This window comes from Spea bombifrons, chromosome 2 (genome assembly GCF_027358695.1).
Source record: "Spea bombifrons isolate aSpeBom1 chromosome 2, aSpeBom1.2.pri, whole genome shotgun sequence".
NCBI classification, from domain to species: Eukaryota; Metazoa; Chordata; class Amphibia; order Anura; family Pelobatidae; genus Spea; species Spea bombifrons.
Window position 1 is genome coordinate 71,348,663 of NC_071088.1, and position 16,461 is coordinate 71,365,123.

General features: G+C 47.9%; 36 non-coding genes across 36 annotated transcripts in view; all 36 read right to left on the reverse strand.

The window, feature by feature from the left end:
• TRNAD-GUC (transfer RNA aspartic acid (anticodon GUC)) overlaps position 1 on the reverse strand; it is a 72-nt gene extending 71 nt beyond the window's left edge. Inside the window, exon 1 of the tRNA in view lies at position 1. This exon is cut by the window's left edge and continues 71 nt beyond it. This is a non-coding gene — a tRNA (tRNA-Asp).
• A 391-nt stretch (positions 2–392) lies between these two features.
• TRNAD-GUC (transfer RNA aspartic acid (anticodon GUC)) lies at positions 393–464 on the reverse strand. Its single transcript has one exon. It is a non-coding gene; the product is annotated as a tRNA-Asp (tRNA).
• A 391-nt stretch (positions 465–855) lies between these two features.
• Positions 856–927, reverse strand: TRNAD-GUC (transfer RNA aspartic acid (anticodon GUC)). The gene has a single exon. It is a non-coding gene; the product is annotated as a tRNA-Asp (tRNA).
• A 391-nt stretch (positions 928–1,318) lies between these two features.
• On the reverse strand, positions 1,319–1,390 carry TRNAD-GUC (transfer RNA aspartic acid (anticodon GUC)). Its single transcript has one exon. It is a non-coding gene; the product is annotated as a tRNA-Asp (tRNA).
• Positions 1,391–1,781: 391 nt separating this feature from the next.
• On the reverse strand, positions 1,782–1,853 carry TRNAD-GUC (transfer RNA aspartic acid (anticodon GUC)). Its single transcript has one exon. It is a non-coding gene; the product is annotated as a tRNA-Asp (tRNA).
• A 391-nt stretch (positions 1,854–2,244) lies between these two features.
• Positions 2,245–2,316, reverse strand: TRNAD-GUC (transfer RNA aspartic acid (anticodon GUC)). The gene has a single exon. It is a non-coding gene; the product is annotated as a tRNA-Asp (tRNA).
• Positions 2,317–2,707: 391 nt separating this feature from the next.
• On the reverse strand, positions 2,708–2,779 carry TRNAD-GUC (transfer RNA aspartic acid (anticodon GUC)). Its single transcript has one exon. It is a non-coding gene; the product is annotated as a tRNA-Asp (tRNA).
• Positions 2,780–3,170: 391 nt separating this feature from the next.
• On the reverse strand, positions 3,171–3,242 carry TRNAD-GUC (transfer RNA aspartic acid (anticodon GUC)). The gene has a single exon. It is a non-coding gene; the product is annotated as a tRNA-Asp (tRNA).
• A 391-nt stretch (positions 3,243–3,633) lies between these two features.
• On the reverse strand, positions 3,634–3,705 carry TRNAD-GUC (transfer RNA aspartic acid (anticodon GUC)). The gene has a single exon. It is a non-coding gene; the product is annotated as a tRNA-Asp (tRNA).
• A 391-nt stretch (positions 3,706–4,096) lies between these two features.
• TRNAD-GUC (transfer RNA aspartic acid (anticodon GUC)) lies at positions 4,097–4,168 on the reverse strand. Its single transcript has one exon. It is a non-coding gene; the product is annotated as a tRNA-Asp (tRNA).
• A 391-nt stretch (positions 4,169–4,559) lies between these two features.
• Positions 4,560–4,631, reverse strand: TRNAD-GUC (transfer RNA aspartic acid (anticodon GUC)). The gene has a single exon. It is a non-coding gene; the product is annotated as a tRNA-Asp (tRNA).
• A 391-nt stretch (positions 4,632–5,022) lies between these two features.
• Positions 5,023–5,094, reverse strand: TRNAD-GUC (transfer RNA aspartic acid (anticodon GUC)). The gene has a single exon. It is a non-coding gene; the product is annotated as a tRNA-Asp (tRNA).
• Positions 5,095–5,485: 391 nt separating this feature from the next.
• On the reverse strand, positions 5,486–5,557 carry TRNAD-GUC (transfer RNA aspartic acid (anticodon GUC)). The gene has a single exon. It is a non-coding gene; the product is annotated as a tRNA-Asp (tRNA).
• A 391-nt stretch (positions 5,558–5,948) lies between these two features.
• TRNAD-GUC (transfer RNA aspartic acid (anticodon GUC)) lies at positions 5,949–6,020 on the reverse strand. The gene has a single exon. It is a non-coding gene; the product is annotated as a tRNA-Asp (tRNA).
• Positions 6,021–6,411: 391 nt separating this feature from the next.
• TRNAD-GUC (transfer RNA aspartic acid (anticodon GUC)) lies at positions 6,412–6,483 on the reverse strand. The gene has a single exon. It is a non-coding gene; the product is annotated as a tRNA-Asp (tRNA).
• Positions 6,484–6,874: 391 nt separating this feature from the next.
• Positions 6,875–6,946, reverse strand: TRNAD-GUC (transfer RNA aspartic acid (anticodon GUC)). The gene has a single exon. It is a non-coding gene; the product is annotated as a tRNA-Asp (tRNA).
• Positions 6,947–7,337: 391 nt separating this feature from the next.
• TRNAD-GUC (transfer RNA aspartic acid (anticodon GUC)) lies at positions 7,338–7,409 on the reverse strand. The gene has a single exon. It is a non-coding gene; the product is annotated as a tRNA-Asp (tRNA).
• Positions 7,410–7,800: 391 nt separating this feature from the next.
• On the reverse strand, positions 7,801–7,872 carry TRNAD-GUC (transfer RNA aspartic acid (anticodon GUC)). Its single transcript has one exon. It is a non-coding gene; the product is annotated as a tRNA-Asp (tRNA).
• Positions 7,873–8,263: 391 nt separating this feature from the next.
• TRNAD-GUC (transfer RNA aspartic acid (anticodon GUC)) lies at positions 8,264–8,335 on the reverse strand. The gene has a single exon. It is a non-coding gene; the product is annotated as a tRNA-Asp (tRNA).
• Positions 8,336–8,726: 391 nt separating this feature from the next.
• Positions 8,727–8,798, reverse strand: TRNAD-GUC (transfer RNA aspartic acid (anticodon GUC)). The gene has a single exon. It is a non-coding gene; the product is annotated as a tRNA-Asp (tRNA).
• A 391-nt stretch (positions 8,799–9,189) lies between these two features.
• On the reverse strand, positions 9,190–9,261 carry TRNAD-GUC (transfer RNA aspartic acid (anticodon GUC)). The gene has a single exon. It is a non-coding gene; the product is annotated as a tRNA-Asp (tRNA).
• A 391-nt stretch (positions 9,262–9,652) lies between these two features.
• TRNAD-GUC (transfer RNA aspartic acid (anticodon GUC)) lies at positions 9,653–9,724 on the reverse strand. The gene has a single exon. It is a non-coding gene; the product is annotated as a tRNA-Asp (tRNA).
• A 391-nt stretch (positions 9,725–10,115) lies between these two features.
• On the reverse strand, positions 10,116–10,187 carry TRNAD-GUC (transfer RNA aspartic acid (anticodon GUC)). The gene has a single exon. It is a non-coding gene; the product is annotated as a tRNA-Asp (tRNA).
• Positions 10,188–10,578: 391 nt separating this feature from the next.
• On the reverse strand, positions 10,579–10,650 carry TRNAD-GUC (transfer RNA aspartic acid (anticodon GUC)). The gene has a single exon. It is a non-coding gene; the product is annotated as a tRNA-Asp (tRNA).
• A 391-nt stretch (positions 10,651–11,041) lies between these two features.
• Positions 11,042–11,113, reverse strand: TRNAD-GUC (transfer RNA aspartic acid (anticodon GUC)). Its single transcript has one exon. It is a non-coding gene; the product is annotated as a tRNA-Asp (tRNA).
• Positions 11,114–11,504: 391 nt separating this feature from the next.
• On the reverse strand, positions 11,505–11,576 carry TRNAD-GUC (transfer RNA aspartic acid (anticodon GUC)). Its single transcript has one exon. It is a non-coding gene; the product is annotated as a tRNA-Asp (tRNA).
• Positions 11,577–11,967: 391 nt separating this feature from the next.
• TRNAD-GUC (transfer RNA aspartic acid (anticodon GUC)) lies at positions 11,968–12,039 on the reverse strand. Its single transcript has one exon. It is a non-coding gene; the product is annotated as a tRNA-Asp (tRNA).
• A 391-nt stretch (positions 12,040–12,430) lies between these two features.
• Positions 12,431–12,502, reverse strand: TRNAD-GUC (transfer RNA aspartic acid (anticodon GUC)). The gene has a single exon. It is a non-coding gene; the product is annotated as a tRNA-Asp (tRNA).
• Positions 12,503–12,893: 391 nt separating this feature from the next.
• TRNAD-GUC (transfer RNA aspartic acid (anticodon GUC)) lies at positions 12,894–12,965 on the reverse strand. Its single transcript has one exon. It is a non-coding gene; the product is annotated as a tRNA-Asp (tRNA).
• Positions 12,966–13,356: 391 nt separating this feature from the next.
• TRNAD-GUC (transfer RNA aspartic acid (anticodon GUC)) lies at positions 13,357–13,428 on the reverse strand. The gene has a single exon. It is a non-coding gene; the product is annotated as a tRNA-Asp (tRNA).
• Positions 13,429–13,819: 391 nt separating this feature from the next.
• TRNAD-GUC (transfer RNA aspartic acid (anticodon GUC)) lies at positions 13,820–13,891 on the reverse strand. The gene has a single exon. It is a non-coding gene; the product is annotated as a tRNA-Asp (tRNA).
• Positions 13,892–14,282: 391 nt separating this feature from the next.
• On the reverse strand, positions 14,283–14,354 carry TRNAD-GUC (transfer RNA aspartic acid (anticodon GUC)). The gene has a single exon. It is a non-coding gene; the product is annotated as a tRNA-Asp (tRNA).
• Positions 14,355–14,745: 391 nt separating this feature from the next.
• TRNAD-GUC (transfer RNA aspartic acid (anticodon GUC)) lies at positions 14,746–14,817 on the reverse strand. The gene has a single exon. It is a non-coding gene; the product is annotated as a tRNA-Asp (tRNA).
• A 391-nt stretch (positions 14,818–15,208) lies between these two features.
• On the reverse strand, positions 15,209–15,280 carry TRNAD-GUC (transfer RNA aspartic acid (anticodon GUC)). Its single transcript has one exon. It is a non-coding gene; the product is annotated as a tRNA-Asp (tRNA).
• A 391-nt stretch (positions 15,281–15,671) lies between these two features.
• TRNAD-GUC (transfer RNA aspartic acid (anticodon GUC)) lies at positions 15,672–15,743 on the reverse strand. The gene has a single exon. It is a non-coding gene; the product is annotated as a tRNA-Asp (tRNA).
• A 391-nt stretch (positions 15,744–16,134) lies between these two features.
• On the reverse strand, positions 16,135–16,206 carry TRNAD-GUC (transfer RNA aspartic acid (anticodon GUC)). The gene has a single exon. It is a non-coding gene; the product is annotated as a tRNA-Asp (tRNA).
• Between the last annotated feature and the right edge of the window lie 255 nt (positions 16,207–16,461).

Sequence of the window (16,461 nt, forward strand, 5' to 3'; positions counted from 1 at the left end):
ATTAGCGGTGGGTGTGCCTGCTCCCGAAAGCCCTAAAACCTGTATCAGTGACTTTCGTTAGACAGATATAAAGAGTGTGTGGTGCAAGGTTTGTACACTGCAAAAGCTCACGCACCTTTTAAGACTGTACTGAAAGGAGAGAATAGAAGCGACTGGCTTGTACCGGGATGGAACTCGCGACCTTGCCATTATTATTTCCAGTACAATTGCTTGAAAATTTGGATTGTCATCAAAAGGGAATCAACTAAAGGACTTACCTCGCCACTACGTTTTGTACCAACTTCCTTCCGCTGGAAAGCGCAGAGTAATGACTCTACTCTTACAATCGGTATTGGGGTTTCATTTGCAAAGGTGGAAATCCAGCAGAGCAAGCAAAAGCGCTAAAGGAAGGCCTCCCCGTCGGGGAATCGAACCCCGGTCTCCCGCGTGACAGGCGGGGATACTCACCACTATACTAACGAGGATTAGCGGTGGGTGCGCCTGCTCCCGAAAGCCCTAAAACCTGTATCAGTGACTTTCGTTAGACAGATATAAAGAGTGTGTGGTGCAAGGTTTGTACACTGCAAAAGCTCACGCACCTTTTAAGACTGTACTGAAAGGAGAGAATAGAAGCGACTGGCTTGTACCGGGATGGAACTCGCGACCTTGCCATTATTATTTCCAGTACAATTGCTTGAAAATTTGGATTGTCATCAAAAGGGAATCAACTAAAGGACTTACCTCGCCACTACGTTTTGTACCAACTTCCTTCCGCTGGAAAGCGCAGAGTAATGACTCTACTCTTACAATCGGTATTGGGGTTTCATTTGCAAAGGTGGAAATCCAGCAGAGCAAGCAAAAGCGCTAAAGGAAGGCCTCCCCGTCGGGGAATCGAACCCCGGTCTCCCGCGTGACAGGCGGGGATACTCACCACTATACTAACGAGGATTAGCGGTGGGTGCGCCTGCTCCCGAAAGCCCTAAAACCTGTATCAGTGACTTTCGTTAGACAGATATAAAGAGTGTGTGGTGCAAGGTTTGTACACTGCAAAAGCTCACGCACCTTTTAAGACTGTACTGAAAGGAGAGAATAGAAGCGACTGGCTTGTACCGGGATGGAACTCGCGACCTTGCCATTATTATTTCCAGTACAATTGCTTGAAAATTTGGATTGTCATCAAAAGGGAATCAACTAAAGGACTTACCTCGCCACTACGTTTTGTACCAACTTCCTTCCGCTGGAAAGCGCAGAGTAATGACTCTACTCTTACAATCGGTATTGGGGTTTCATTTGCAAAGGTGGAAATCCAGCAGAGCAAGCAAAAGCGCTAAAGGAAGGCCTCCCCGTCGGGGAATCGAACCCCGGTCTCCCGCGTGACAGGCGGGGATACTCACCACTATACTAACGAGGATTAGCGGTGGGTGCGCCTGCTCCCGAAAGCCCTAAAACCTGTATCAGTGACTTTCGTTAGACAGATATAAAGAGTGTGTGGTGCAAGGTTTGTACACTGCAAAAGCTCACGCACCTTTTAAGACTGTACTGAAAGGAGAGAATAGAAGCGACTGGCTTGTACCGGGATGGAACTCGCGACCTTGCCATTATTATTTCCAGTACAATTGCTTGAAAATTTGGATTGTCATCAAAAGGGAATCAACTAAAGGACTTACCTCGCCACTACGTTTTGTACCAACTTCCTTCCGCTGGAAAGCGCAGAGTAATGACTCTACTCTTACAATCGGTATTGGGGTTTCATTTGCAAAGGTGGAAATCCAGCAGAGCAAGCAAAAGCGCTAAAGGAAGGCCTCCCCGTCGGGGAATCGAACCCCGGTCTCCCGCGTGACAGGCGGGGATACTCACCACTATACTAACGAGGATTAGCGGTGGGTGCGCCTGCTCCCGAAAGCCCTAAAACCTGTATCAGTGACTTTCGTTAGACAGATATAAAGAGTGTGTGGTGCAAGGTTTGTACACTGCAAAAGCTCACGCACCTTTTAAGACTGTACTGAAAGGAGAGAATAGAAGCGACTGGCTTGTACCGGGATGGAACTCGCGACCTTGCCATTATTATTTCCAGTACAATTGCTTGAAAATTTGGATTGTCATCAAAAGGGAATCAACTAAAGGACTTACCTCGCCACTACGTTTTGTACCAACTTCCTTCCGCTGGAAAGCGCAGAGTAATGACTCTACTCTTACAATCGGTATTGGGGTTTCATTTGCAAAGGTGGAAATCCAGCAGAGCAAGCAAAAGCGCTAAAGGAAGGCCTCCCCGTCGGGGAATCGAACCCCGGTCTCCCGCGTGACAGGCGGGGATACTCACCACTATACTAACGAGGATTAGCGGTGGGTGCGCCTGCTCCCGAAAGCCCTAAAACCTGTATCAGTGACTTTCGTTAGACAGATATAAAGAGTGTGTGGTGCAAGGTTTGTACACTGCAAAAGCTCACGCACCTTTTAAGACTGTACTGAAAGGAGAGAATAGAAGCGACTGGCTTGTACCGGGATGGAACTCGCGACCTTGCCATTATTATTTCCAGTACAATTGCTTGAAAATTTGGATTGTCATCAAAAGGGAATCAACTAAAGGACTTACCTCGCCACTACGTTTTGTACCAACTTCCTTCCGCTGGAAAGCGCAGAGTAATGACTCTACTCTTACAATCGGTATTGGGGTTTCATTTGCAAAGGTGGAAATCCAGCAGAGCAAGCAAAAGCGCTAAAGGAAGGCCTCCCCGTCGGGGAATCGAACCCCGGTCTCCCGCGTGACAGGCGGGGATACTCACCACTATACTAACGAGGATTAGCGGTGGGTGCGCCTGCTCCCGAAAGCCCTAAAACCTGTATCAGTGACTTTCGTTAGACAGATATAAAGAGTGTGTGGTGCAAGGTTTGTACACTGCAAAAGCTCACGCACCTTTTAAGACTGTACTGAAAGGAGAGAATAGAAGCGACTGGCTTGTACCGGGATGGAACTCGCGACCTTGCCATTATTATTTCCAGTACAATTGCTTGAAAATTTGGATTGTCATCAAAAGGGAATCAACTAAAGGACTTACCTCGCCACTACGTTTTGTACCAACTTCCTTCCGCTGGAAAGCGCAGAGTAATGACTCTACTCTTACAATCGGTATTGGGGTTTCATTTGCAAAGGTGGAAATCCAGCAGAGCAAGCAAAAGCGCTAAAGGAAGGCCTCCCCGTCGGGGAATCGAACCCCGGTCTCCCGCGTGACAGGCGGGGATACTCACCACTATACTAACGAGGATTAGCGGTGGGTGCGCCTGCTCCCGAAAGCCCTAAAACCTGTATCAGTGACTTTCGTTAGACAGATATAAAGAGTGTGTGGTGCAAGGTTTGTACACTGCAAAAGCTCACGCACCTTTTAAGACTGTACTGAAAGGAGAGAATAGAAGCGACTGGCTTGTACCGGGATGGAACTCGCGACCTTGCCATTATTATTTCCAGTACAATTGCTTGAAAATTTGGATTGTCATCAAAAGGGAATCAACTAAAGGACTTACCTCGCCACTACGTTTTGTACCAACTTCCTTCCGCTGGAAAGCGCAGAGTAATGACTCTACTCTTACAATCGGTATTGGGGTTTCATTTGCAAAGGTGGAAATCCAGCAGAGCAAGCAAAAGCGCTAAAGGAAGGCCTCCCCGTCGGGGAATCGAACCCCGGTCTCCCGCGTGACAGGCGGGGATACTCACCACTATACTAACGAGGATTCGCGGTGGGTGCGCCTGCTCCCGAAAGCCCTAAAACCTGTATCAGTGACTTTCGTTAGACAGATATAAAGAGTGTGTGGTGCAAGGTTTGTACACTGCAAAAGCTCACGCACCTTTTAAGACTGTACTGAAAGGAGAGAATAGAAGCGACTGGCTTGTACCGGGATGGAACTCGCGACCTTGCCATTATTATTTCCAGTACAATTGCTTGAAAATTTGGATTGTCATCAAAAGGGAATCAACTAAAGGACTTACCTCGCCACTACGTTTTGTACCAACTTCCTTCCGCTGGAAAGCGCAGAGTAATGACTCTACTCTTACAATCGGTATTGGGGTTTCATTTGCAAAGGTGGAAATCCAGCAGAGCAAGCAAAAGCGCTAAAGGAAGGCCTCCCCGTCGGGGAATCGAACCCCGGTCTCCCGCGTGACAGGCGGGGATACTCACCACTATACTAACGAGGATTAGCGGTGGGTGCGCCTGCTCCCGAAAGCCCTAAAACCTGTATCAGTGACTTTCGTTAGACAGATATAAAGAGTGTGTGGTGCAAGGTTTGTACACTGCAAAAGCTCACGCACCTTTTAAGACTGTACTGAAAGGAGAGAATAGAAGCGACTGGCTTGTACCGGGATGGAACTCGCGACCTTGCCATTATTATTTCCAGTACAATTGCTTGAAAATTTGGATTGTCATCAAAAGGGAATCAACTAAAGGACTTACCTCGCCACTACGTTTTGTACCAACTTCCTTCCGCTGGAAAGCGCAGAGTAATGACTCTACTCTTACAATCGGTATTGGGGTTTCATTTGCAAAGGTGGAAATCCAGCAGAGCAAGCAAAAGCGCTAAAGGAAGGCCTCCCCGTCGGGGAATCGAACCCCGGTCTCCCGCGTGACAGGCGGGGATACTCACCACTATACTAACGAGGATTAGCGGTGGGTGCGCCAGCTCCCGAAAGCCCTAAAACCTGTATCAGTGACTTTCGTTAGACAGATATAAAGAGTGTGTGGTGCAAGGTTTGTACACTGCAAAAGCTCACGCACCTTTTAAGACTGTACTGAAAGGAGAGAATAGAAGCGACTGGCTTGTACCGGGATGGAACTCGCGACCTTGCCATTATTATTTCCAGTACAATTGCTTGAAAATTTGGATTGTCATCAAAAGGGAATCAACTAAAGGACTTACCTCGCCACTACGTTTTGTACCAACTTCCTTCCGCTGGAAAGCGCAGAGTAATGACTCTACTCTTACAATCGGTATTGGGGTTTCATTTGCAAAGGTGGAAATCCAGCAGAGCAAGCAAAAGCGCTAAAGGAAGGCCTCCCCGTCGGGGAATCGAACCCCGGTCTCCCGCGTGACAGGCGGGGATACTCACCACTATACTAACGAGGATTAGCGGTGGGTGCGCCTGCTCCCGAAAGCCCTAAAACCTGTATCAGTGACTTTCGTTAGACAGATATAAAGAGTGTGTGGTGCAAGGTTTGTACACTGCAAAAGCTCACGCACCTTTTAAGACTGTACTGAAAGGAGAGAATAGAAGCGACTGGCTTGTACCGGGATGGAACTCGCGACCTTGCCATTATTATTTCCAGTACAATTGCTTGAAAATTTGGATTGTCATCAAAAGGGAATCAACTAAAGGACTTACCTCGCCACTACGTTTTGTACCAACTTCCTTCCGCTGGAAAGCGCAGAGTAATGACTCTACTCTTACAATCGGTATTGGGGTTTCATTTGCAAAGGTGGAAATCCAGCAGAGCAAGCAAAAGCGCTAAAGGAAGGCCTCCCCGTCGGGGAATCGAACCCCGGTCTCCCGCGTGACAGGCGGGGATACTCACCACTATACTAACGAGGATTAGCGGTGGGTGCGCCTGCTCCCGAAAGCCCTAAAACCTGTATCAGTGACTTTCGTTAGACAGATATAAAGAGTGTGTGGTGCAAGGTTTGTACACTGCAAAAGCTCACGCACCTTTTAAGACTGTACTGAAAGGAGAGAATAGAAGCGACTGGCTTGTACCGGGATGGAACTCGCGACCTTGCCATTATTATTTCCAGTACAATTGCTTGAAAATTTGGATTGTCATCAAAAGGGAATCAACTAAAGGACTTACCTCGCCACTACGTTTTGTACCAACTTCCTTCCGCTGGAAAGCGCAGAGTAATGACTCTACTCTTACAATCGGTATTGGGGTTTCATTTGCAAAGGTGGAAATCCAGCAGAGCAAGCAAAAGCGCTAAAGGAAGGCCTCCCCGTCGGGGAATCGAACCCCGGTCTCCCGCGTGACAGGCGGGGATACTCACCACTATACTAACGAGGATTAGCGGTGGGTGCGCCTGCTCCCGAAAGCCCTAAAACCTGTATCAGTGACTTTCGTTAGACAGATATAAAGAGTGTGTGGTGCAAGGTTTGTACACTGCAAAAGCTCACGCACCTTTTAAGACTGTACTGAAAGGAGAGAATAGAAGCGACTGGCTTGTACCGGGATGGAACTCGCGACCTTGCCATTATTATTTCCAGTACAATTGCTTGAAAATTTGGATTGTCATCAAAAGGGAATCAACTAAAGGACTTACCTCGCCACTACGTTTTGTACCAACTTCCTTCCGCTGGAAAGCGCAGAGTAATGACTCTACTCTTACAATCGGTATTGGGGTTTCATTTGCAAAGGTGGAAATCCAGCAGAGCAAGCAAAAGCGCTAAAGGAAGGCCTCCCCGTCGGGGAATCGAACCCCGGTCTCCCGCGTGACAGGCGGGGATACTCACCACTATACTAACGAGGATTAGCGGTGGGTGCGCCTGCTCCCGAAAGCCCTAAAACCTGTATCAGTGACTTTCGTTAGACAGATATAAAGAGTGTGTGGTGCAAGGTTTGTACACTGCAAAAGCTCACGCACCTTTTAAGACTGTACTGAAAGGAGAGAATAGAAGCGACTGGCTTGTACCGGGATGGAACTCGCGACCTTGCCATTATTATTTCCAGTACAATTGCTTGAAAATTTGGATTGTCATCAAAAGGGAATCAACTAAAGGACTTACCTCGCCACTACGTTTTGTACCAACTTCCTTCCGCTGGAAAGCGCAGAGTAATGACTCTACTCTTACAATCGGTATTGGGGTTTCATTTGCAAAGGTGGAAATCCAGCAGAGCAAGCAAAAGCGCTAAAGGAAGGCCTCCCCGTCGGGGAATCGAACCCCGGTCTCCCGCGTGACAGGCGGGGATACTCACCACTATACTAACGAGGATTAGCGGTGGGTGCGCCTGCTCCCGAAAGCCCTAAAACCTGTATCAGTGACTTTCGTTAGACAGATATAAAGAGTGTGTGGTGCAAGGTTTGTACACTGCAAAAGCTCACGCACCTTTTAAGACTGTACTGAAAGGAGAGAATAGAAGCGACTGGCTTGTACCGGGATGGAACTCGCGACCTTGCCATTATTATTTCCAGTACAATTGCTTGAAAATTTGGATTGTCATCAAAAGGGAATCAACTAAAGGACTTACCTCGCCACTACGTTTTGTACCAACTTCCTTCCGCTGGAAAGCGCAGAGTAATGACTCTACTCTTACAATCGGTATTGGGGTTTCATTTGCAAAGGTGGAAATCCAGCAGAGCAAGCAAAAGCGCTAAAGGAAGGCCTCCCCGTCGGGGAATCGAACCCCGGTCTCCCGCGTGACAGGCGGGGATACTCACCACTATACTAACGAGGATTAGCGGTGGGTGCGCCTGCTCCCGAAAGCCCTAAAACCTGTATCAGTGACTTTCGTTAGACAGATATAAAGAGTGTGTGGTGCAAGGTTTGTACACTGCAAAAGCTCACGCACCTTTTAAGACTGTACTGAAAGGAGAGAATAGAAGCGACTGGCTTGTACCGGGATGGAACTCGCGACCTTGCCATTATTATTTCCAGTACAATTGCTTGAAAATTTGGATTGTCATCAAAAGGGAATCAACTAAAGGACTTACCTCGCCACTACGTTTTGTACCAACTTCCTTCCGCTGGAAAGCGCAGAGTAATGACTCTACTCTTACAATCGGTATTGGGGTTTCATTTGCAAAGGTGGAAATCCAGCAGAGCAAGCAAAAGCGCTAAAGGAAGGCCTCCCCGTCGGGGAATCGAACCCCGGTCTCCCGCGTGACAGGCGGGGATACTCACCACTATACTAACGAGGATTAGCGGTGGGTGCGCCTGCTCCCGAAAGCCCTAAAACCTGTATCAGTGACTTTCGTTAGACAGATATAAAGAGTGTGTGGTGCAAGGTTTGTACACTGCAAAAGCTCACGCACCTTTTAAGACTGTACTGAAAGGAGAGAATAGAAGCGACTGGCTTGTACCGGGATGGAACTCGCGACCTTGCCATTATTATTTCCAGTACAATTGCTTGAAAATTTGGATTGTCATCAAAAGGGAATCAACTAAAGGACTTACCTCGCCACTACGTTTTGTACCAACTTCCTTCCGCTGGAAAGCGCAGAGTAATGACTCTACTCTTACAATCGGTATTGGGGTTTCATTTGCAAAGGTGGAAATCCAGCAGAGCAAGCAAAAGCGCTAAAGGAAGGCCTCCCCGTCGGGGAATCGAACCCCGGTCTCCCGCGTGACAGGCGGGGATACTCACCACTATACTAACGAGGATTAGCGGTGGGTGCGCCTGCTCCCGAAAGCCCTAAAACCTGTATCAGTGACTTTCGTTAGACAGATATAAAGAGTGTGTGGTGCAAGGTTTGTACACTGCAAAAGCTCACGCACCTTTTAAGACTGTACTGAAAGGAGAGAATAGAAGCGACTGGCTTGTACCGGGATGGAACTCGCGACCTTGCCATTATTATTTCCAGTACAATTGCTTGAAAATTTGGATTGTCATCAAAAGGGAATCAACTAAAGGACTTACCTCGCCACTACGTTTTGTACCAACTTCCTTCCGCTGGAAAGCGCAGAGTAATGACTCTACTCTTACAATCGGTATTGGGGTTTCATTTGCAAAGGTGGAAATCCAGCAGAGCAAGCAAAAGCGCTAAAGGAAGGCCTCCCCGTCGGGGAATCGAACCCCGGTCTCCCGCGTGACAGGCGGGGATACTCACCACTATACTAACGAGGATTAGCGGTGGGTGCGCCTGCTCCCGAAAGCCCTAAAACCTGTATCAGTGACTTTCGTTAGACAGATATAAAGAGTGTGTGGTGCAAGGTTTGTACACTGCAAAAGCTCACGCACCTTTTAAGACTGTACTGAAAGGAGAGAATAGAAGCGACTGGCTTGTACCGGGATGGAACTCGCGACCTTGCCATTATTATTTCCAGTACAATTGCTTGAAAATTTGGATTGTCATCAAAAGGGAATCAACTAAAGGACTTACCTCGCCACTACGTTTTGTACCAACTTCCTTCCGCTGGAAAGCGCAGAGTAATGACTCTACTCTTACAATCGGTATTGGGGTTTCATTTGCAAAGGTGGAAATCCAGCAGAGCAAGCAAAAGCGCTAAAGGAAGGCCTCCCCGTCGGGGAATCGAACCCCGGTCTCCCGCGTGACAGGCGGGGATACTCACCACTATACTAACGAGGATTAGCGGTGGGTGCGCCTGCTCCCGAAAGCCCTAAAACCTGTATCAGTGACTTTCGTTAGACAGATATAAAGAGTGTGTGGTGCAAGGTTTGTACACTGCAAAAGCTCACGCACCTTTTAAGACTGTACTGAAAGGAGAGAATAGAAGCGACTGGCTTGTACCGGGATGGAACTCGCGACCTTGCCATTATTATTTCCAGTACAATTGCTTGAAAATTTGGATTGTCATCAAAAGGGAATCAACTAAAGGACTTACCTCGCCACTACGTTTTGTACCAACTTCCTTCCGCTGGAAAGCGCAGAGTAATGACTCTACTCTTACAATCGGTATTGGGGTTTCATTTGCAAAGGTGGAAATCCAGCAGAGCAAGCAAAAGCGCTAAAGGAAGGCCTCCCCGTCGGGGAATCGAACCCCGGTCTCCCGCGTGACAGGCGGGGATACTCACCACTATACTAACGAGGATTAGCGGTGGGTGCGCCTGCTCCCGAAAGCCCTAAAACCTGTATCAGTGACTTTCGTTAGACAGATATAAAGAGTGTGTGGTGCAAGGTTTGTACACTGCAAAAGCTCACGCACCTTTTAAGACTGTACTGAAAGGAGAGAATAGAAGCGACTGGCTTGTACCGGGATGGAACTCGCGACCTTGCCATTATTATTTCCAGTACAATTGCTTGAAAATTTGGATTGTCATCAAAAGGGAATCAACTAAAGGACTTACCTCGCCACTACGTTTTGTACCAACTTCCTTCCGCTGGAAAGCGCAGAGTAATGACTCTACTCTTACAATCGGTATTGGGGTTTCATTTGCAAAGGTGGAAATCCAGCAGAGCAAGCAAAAGCGCTAAAGGAAGGCCTCCCCGTCGGGGAATCGAACCCCGGTCTCCCGCGTGACAGGCGGGGATACTCACCACTATACTAACGAGGATTAGCGGTGGGTGCGCCTGCTCCCGAAAGCCCTAAAACCTGTATCAGTGACTTTCGTTAGACAGATATAAAGAGTGTGTGGTGCAAGGTTTGTACACTGCAAAAGCTCACGCACCTTTTAAGACTGTACTGAAAGGAGAGAATAGAAGCGACTGGCTTGTACCGGGATGGAACTCGCGACCTTGCCATTATTATTTCCAGTACAATTGCTTGAAAATTTGGATTGTCATCAAAAGGGAATCAACTAAAGGACTTACCTCGCCACTACGTTTTGTACCAACTTCCTTCCGCTGGAAAGCGCAGAGTAATGACTCTACTCTTACAATCGGTATTGGGGTTTCATTTGCAAAGGTGGAAATCCAGCAGAGCAAGCAAAAGCGCTAAAGGAAGGCCTCCCCGTCGGGGAATCGAACCCCGGTCTCCCGCGTGACAGGCGGGGATACTCACCACTATACTAACGAGGATTAGCGGTGGGTGCGCCTGCTCCCGAAAGCCCTAAAACCTGTATCAGTGACTTTCGTTAGACAGATATAAAGAGTGTGTGGTGCAAGGTTTGTACACTGCAAAAGCTCACGCACCTTTTAAGACTGTACTGAAAGGAGAGAATAGAAGCGACTGGCTTGTACCGGGATGGAACTCGCGACCTTGCCATTATTATTTCCAGTACAATTGCTTGAAAATTTGGATTGTCATCAAAAGGGAATCAACTAAAGGACTTACCTCGCCACTACGTTTTGTACCAACTTCCTTCCGCTGGAAAGCGCAGAGTAATGACTCTACTCTTACAATCGGTATTGGGGTTTCATTTGCAAAGGTGGAAATCCAGCAGAGCAAGCAAAAGCGCTAAAGGAAGGCCTCCCCGTCGGGGAATCGAACCCCGGTCTCCCGCGTGACAGGCGGGGATACTCACCACTATACTAACGAGGATTAGCGGTGGGTGCGCCTGCTCCCGAAAGCCCTAAAACCTGTATCAGTGACTTTCGTTAGACAGATATAAAGAGTGTGTGGTGCAAGGTTTGTACACTGCAAAAGCTCACGCACCTTTTAAGACTGTACTGAAAGGAGAGAATAGAAGCGACTGGCTTGTACCGGGATGGAACTCGCGACCTTGCCATTATTATTTCCAGTACAATTGCTTGAAAATTTGGATTGTCATCAAAAGGGAATCAACTAAAGGACTTACCTCGCCACTACGTTTTGTACCAACTTCCTTCCGCTGGAAAGCGCAGAGTAATGACTCTACTCTTACAATCGGTATTGGGGTTTCATTTGCAAAGGTGGAAATCCAGCAGAGCAAGCAAAAGCGCTAAAGGAAGGCCTCCCCGTCGGGGAATCGAACCCCGGTCTCCCGCGTGACAGGCGGGGATACTCACCACTATACTAACGAGGATTAGCGGTGGGTGCGCCTGCTCCCGAAAGCCCTAAAACCTGTATCAGTGACTTTCGTTAGACAGATATAAAGAGTGTGTGGTGCAAGGTTTGTACACTGCAAAAGCTCACGCACCTTTTAAGACTGTACTGAAAGGAGAGAATAGAAGCGACTGGCTTGTACCGGGATGGAACTCGCGACCTTGCCATTATTATTTCCAGTACAATTGCTTGAAAATTTGGATTGTCATCAAAAGGGAATCAACTAAAGGACTTACCTCGCCACTACGTTTTGTACCAACTTCCTTCCGCTGGAAAGCGCAGAGTAATGACTCTACTCTTACAATCGGTATTGGGGTTTCATTTGCAAAGGTGGAAATCCAGCAGAGCAAGCAAAAGCGCTAAAGGAAGGCCTCCCCGTCGGGGAATCGAACCCCGGTCTCCCGCGTGACAGGCGGGGATACTCACCACTATACTAACGAGGATTAGCGGTGGGTGCGCCTGCTCCCGAAAGCCCTAAAACCTGTATCAGTGACTTTCGTTAGACAGATATAAAGAGTGTGTGGTGCAAGGTTTGTACACTGCAAAAGCTCACGCACCTTTTAAGACTGTACTGAAAGGAGAGAATAGAAGCGACTGGCTTGTACCGGGATGGAACTCGCGACCTTGCCATTATTATTTCCAGTACAATTGCTTGAAAATTTGGATTGTCATCAAAAGGGAATCAACTAAAGGACTTACCTCGCCACTACGTTTTGTACCAACTTCCTTCCGCTGGAAAGCGCAGAGTAATGACTCTACTCTTACAATCGGTATTGGGGTTTCATTTGCAAAGGTGGAAATCCAGCAGAGCAAGCAAAAGCGCTAAAGGAAGGCCTCCCCGTCGGGGAATCGAACCCCGGTCTCCCGCGTGACAGGCGGGGATACTCACCACTATACTAACGAGGATTAGCGGTGGGTGCGCCTGCTCCCGAAAGCCCTAAAACCTGTATCAGTGACTTTCGTTAGACAGATATAAAGAGTGTGTGGTGCAAGGTTTGTACACTGCAAAAGCTCACGCACCTTTTAAGACTGTACTGAAAGGAGAGAATAGAAGCGACTGGCTTGTACCGGGATGGAACTCGCGACCTTGCCATTATTATTTCCAGTACAATTGCTTGAAAATTTGGATTGTCATCAAAAGGGAATCAACTAAAGGACTTACCTCGCCACTACGTTTTGTACCAACTTCCTTCCGCTGGAAAGCGCAGAGTAATGACTCTACTCTTACAATCGGTATTGGGGTTTCATTTGCAAAGGTGGAAATCCAGCAGAGCAAGCAAAAGCGCTAAAGGAAGGCCTCCCCGTCGGGGAATCGAACCCCGGTCTCCCGCGTGACAGGCGGGGATACTCACCACTATACTAACGAGGATTAGCGGTGGGTGCGCCTGCTCCCGAAAGCCCTAAAACCTGTATCAGTGACTTTCGTTAGACAGATATAAAGAGTGTGTGGTGCAAGGTTTGTACACTGCAAAAGCTCACGCACCTTTTAAGACTGTACTGAAAGGAGAGAATAGAAGCGACTGGCTTGTACCGGGATGGAACTCGCGACCTTGCCATTATTATTTCCAGTACAATTGCTTGAAAATTTGGATTGTCATCAAAAGGGAATCAACTAAAGGACTTACCTCGCCACTACGTTTTGTACCAACTTCCTTCCGCTGGAAAGCGCAGAGTAATGACTCTACTCTTACAATCGGTATTGGGGTTTCATTTGCAAAGGTGGAAATCCAGCAGAGCAAGCAAAAGCGCTAAAGGAAGGCCTCCCCGTCGGGGAATCGAACCCCGGTCTCCCGCGTGACAGGCGGGGATACTCACCACTATACTAACGAGGATTAGCGGTGGGTGCGCCTGCTCCCGAAAGCCCTAAAACCTGTATCAGTGACTTTCGTTAGACAGATATAAAGAGTGTGTGGTGCAAGGTTTGTACACTGCAAAAGCTCACGCACCTTTTAAGACTGTACTGAAAGGAGAGAATAGAAGCGACTGGCTTGTACCGGGATGGAACTCGCGACCTTGCCATTATTATTTCCAGTACAATTGCTTGAAAATTTGGATTGTCATCAAAAGGGAATCAACTAAAGGACTTACCTCGCCACTACGTTTTGTACCAACTTCCTTCCGCTGGAAAGCGCAGAGTAATGACTCTACTCTTACAATCGGTATTGGGGTTTCATTTGCAAAGGTGGAAATCCAGCAGAGCAAGCAAAAGCGCTAAAGGAAGGCCTCCCCGTCGGGGAATCGAACCCCGGTCTCCCGCGTGACAGGCGGGGATACTCACCACTATACTAACGAGGATTAGCGGTGGGTGTGCCTGCTCCCGAAAGCCCTAAAACCTGTATCAGTGACTTTCGTTAGACAGATATAAAGAGTGTGTGGTGCAAGGTTTGTACACTGCAAAAGCTCACGCACCTTTTAAGACTGTACTGAAAGGAGAGAATAGAAGCGACTGGCTTGTACCGGGATGGAACTCGCGACCTTGCCATTATTATTTCCAGTACAATTGCTTGAAAATTTGGATTGTCATCAAAAGGGAATCAACTAAAGGACTTACCTCGCCACTACGTTTTGTACCAACTTCCTTCCGCTGGAAAGCGCAGAGTAATGACTCTACTCTTACAATCGGTATTGGGGTTTCATTTGCAAAGGTGGAAATCCAGCAGAGCAAGCAAAAGCGCTAAAGGAAGGCCTCCCCGTCGGGGAATCGAACCCCGGTCTCCCGCGTGACAGGCGGGGATACTCACCACTATACTAACGAGGATTAGCGGTGGGTGCGCCTGCTCCCGAAAGCCCTAAAACCTGTATCAGTGACTTTCGTTAGACAGATATAAAGAGTGTGTGGTGCAAGGTTTGTACACTGCAAAAGCTCACGCACCTTTTAAGACTGTACTGAAAGGAGAGAATAGAAGCGACTGGCTTGTACCGGGATGGAACTCGCGACCTTGCCATTATTATTTCCAGTACAATTGCTTGAAAATTTGGATTGTCATCAAAAGGGAATCAACTAAAGGACTTACCTCGCCACTACGTTTTGTACCAACTTCCTTCCGCTGGAAAGCGCAGAGTAATGACTCTACTCTTACAATCGGTATTGGGGTTTCATTTGCAAAGGTGGAAATCCAGCAGAGCAAGCAAAAGCGCTAAAGGAAGGCCTCCCCGTCGGGGAATCGAACCCCGGTCTCCCGCGTGACAGGCGGGGATACTCACCACTATACTAACGAGGATTAGCGGTGGGTGCGCCTGCTCCCGAAAGCCCTAAAACCTGTATCAGTGACTTTCGTTAGACAGATATAAAGAGTGTGTGGTGCAAGGTTTGTACACTGCAAAAGCTCACGCACCTTTTAAGACTGTACTGAAAGGAGAGAATAGAAGCGACTGGCTTGTACCGGGATGGAACTCGCGACCTTGCCATTATTATTTCCAGTACAATTGCTTGAAAATTTGGATTGTCATCAAAAGGGAATCAACTAAAGGACTTACCTCGCCACTACGTTTTGTACCAACTTCCTTCCGCTGGAAAGCGCAGAGTAATGACTCTACTCTTACAATCGGTATTGGGGTTTCATTTGCAAAGGTGGAAATCCAGCAGAGCAAGCAAAAGCGCTAAAGGAAGGCCTCCCCGTCGGGGAATCGAACCCCGGTCTCCCGCGTGACAGGCGGGGATACTCACCACTATACTAACGAGGATTAGCGGTGGGTGCGCCTGCTCCCGAAAGCCCTAAAACCTGTATCAGTGACTTTCGTTAGACAGATATAAAGAGTGTGTGGTGCAAGGTTTGTACACTGCAAAAGCTCACGCACCTTTTAAGACTGTACTGAAAGGAGAGAATAGAAGCGACTGGCTTGTACCGGGATGGAACTCGCGACCTTGCCATTATTATTTCCAGTACAATTGCTTGAAAATTTGGATTGTCATCAAAAGGGAATCAACTAAAGGACTTACCTCGCCACTACGTTTTGTACCAACTTCCTTCCGCTGGAAAGCGCAGAGTAATGACTCTACTCTTACAATCGGTATTGGGGTTTCATTTGCAAAGGTGGAAATCCAGCAGAGCAAGCAAAAGCGCTAAAGGAAGGCCTCCCCGTCGGGGAATCGAACCCCGGTCTCCCGCGTGACAGGCGGGGATACTCACCACTATACTAACGAGGATTAGCGGTGGGTGCGCCTGCTCCCGAAAGCCCTAAAACCTGTATCAGTGACTTTCGTTAGACAGATATAAAGAGTGTGTGGTGCAAGGTTTGTACACTGCAAAAGCTCACGCACCTTTTAAGACTGTACTGAAAGGAGAGAATAGAAGCGACTGGCTTGTACCGGGATGGAACTCGCGACCTTGCCATTATTATTTCCAGTACAATTGCTTGAAAATTTGGATTGTCATCAAAAGGGAATCAACTAAAGGACTTACCTCGCCACTACGTTTTGTACCAACTTCCTTCCGCTGGAAAGCGCAGAGTAATGACTCTACTCTTACAATCGGTATTGGGGTTTCATTTGCAAAGGTGGAAATCCAGCAGAGCAAGCAAAAGCGCTAAAGGAAGGCCTCCCCGTCGGGGAATCGAACCCCGGTCTCCCGCGTGACAGGCGGGGATACTCACCACTATACTAACGAGGATTAGCGGTGGGTGCGCCTGCTCCCGAAAGCCCTAAAACCTGTATCAGTGACTTTCGTTAGACAGATATAAAGAGTGTGTGGTGCAAGGTTTGTACACTGCAAAAGCTCACGCACCTTTTAAGACTGTACTGAAAGGAGAGAATAGAAGCGACTGGCTTGTACCGGGATGGAACTCGCGACCTTGCCATTATTATTTCCAGTACAATTGCTTGAAAATTTGGATTGTCATCAAAAGGGAATCAACTAAGGACTTAC